A 1,886-nucleotide genomic window follows, 5' to 3' on the forward strand; every position below is an offset into this window, starting at 1 on the left:
TAATCCTAGTGCCATCCCTCCCGACTCACCTCAGGCTTAATGTAAGATTTGAGCACTCTTAGCAGAACTTTCCCAGCAGCTCCTCTCCTATCCACCTATCACGGTTCTTAGCTCTGTCTTTCAATAGAAAAGCTGTCAAGCTTCTGTACCGGACATACTTCCTGCACACTGTAGAACTTCCCAGTATGACCAGTCTAATTCATCTGACTCTACAGAATAGGAAGGGCTGTTGAGTGTTACCAGCAGTTATAGTTCAGAGCATCGCAGTTCCCATGAGAAGGGACAGGAGAAATATGCTCCTCCCAGGAAATAAACATATACTGAATCTATGGAATCAAGTCCTCACTTCAAAACTCATCCACATTCACCCATACACACACACAAACACACTCTTTTCATTTACATTACTTCCACCCAAAGCACTGAGACAAGGAAAGTAAGGAGTGAAAAACTGCCATTGAAATCTGAGGGAGTCAATAATCTAACTTGGAATACACAAGTGCAATTTCCCTAAGTAGCATTGATTTGCCTGAGTCATTTGGAATTTTTTACCTCATTTGGTGCATATCATCTGGCCCAATGCTCCTAACCAGATGAACAATTACAAGCAAGATTAATGACCAGGAAACAGAGGTCAGGCCTCAGCCTTGCACCTGGACCACACTGAGCTGCAGTAAAATACAGAACAGGCATTAATCAATCATGAGTCCGTTTAGTGGTGGGAGACATTGACAGGTATGCTGCAGTCAGGCAGCTAAGGTGAGACCAATCAATAATACTCTTCTAGCCTGGTAGAGCTTTAACTAAATTAGAAGAGACAGTAGAACATGTGGCTCAGGTGTACAATGATAAGGCGCAGCCTACAACCAAACCCCAGACATAGTAGACAGACTTTACCAGTAGCCACAGGCAGTGCTTTTCCATTGCAAATGCCCCATCTGGGGCCTGCCTTGCTAATATTTTTGACAGGAATTGCAGAGGGAAACAGAATACATGATGTGGTGCTATAAGATAAGCACTAGAGCACTAGACAGCTAACCACAAGGTTGTGGGTTCAAACCCACCAGCCGCTCCTTGGAAATCCTATACAGGGTCGCTATGAGTTAGAACTGACTTGACGGCACTTAACAGCAACAAATACTTCAAAGAGGAAGAAAAAAAAGAGAGATAGGGACAAAGCTGGACATACTAAATCCCATTCCAAATGCCCCAGTCAGGTAACTCCTACCCAAGGGAGAAATATGATGGGGCTTCAAAAAGTTCATGGAAATATGGAATTAAAAGATGATGGAATTTATCCATGAACTTTGTGAAGTCCCCTCATATGTGAAATATGTGAGAAAGAAGACTGAAGCAAATAGATGTCATTTTATGTGAAGACAAAAGGAAAGAAAACAAATTTTTAACTTGCACATCTCAGGCACTCCTTTAATTTGGCCATATTGCTTCCTGGGCCACACATTATTCAGTGAGACATTATGCTATATGCATTAAAAACATTGCTCTGGAATCTGGTTGACTGGCTTCATCACTTTCCAGCAAGTTTCTTAACCTCTCTGTACCTCACTTTCCTCATCTGTTAAAGATGTAGAGAGAGCAAGAAGAGAGTTAATGATAAAATCAATAACTCATAGTTTTGAAGTAAGAATTAGATAAGATAATGAATTAAAGTATTTATTACAATGTCTCCTCCTATAGTATGCAGTCCATAAATATTAACTATTATTATTGCCAAAATCCTTATTTATGCATGTTTGTACACTATCCAAACATTCTTTTATTTAAGGAGCTAGGGACTTATTGTTGTTGTTGTTGTTGTCAGGTGCCATCGAGTCGGAACCGACTCATAGCGACCCCATGCACAGCAGAACGAAACAATGCTCGAT

This window comes from Chrysochloris asiatica, unplaced genomic scaffold (genome assembly GCF_000296735.1).
Source record: "Chrysochloris asiatica unplaced genomic scaffold, ChrAsi1.0 scaffold00169, whole genome shotgun sequence".
Lineage (NCBI taxonomy): Eukaryota > Metazoa > Chordata > Mammalia > Afrosoricida > Chrysochloridae > Chrysochloris > Chrysochloris asiatica.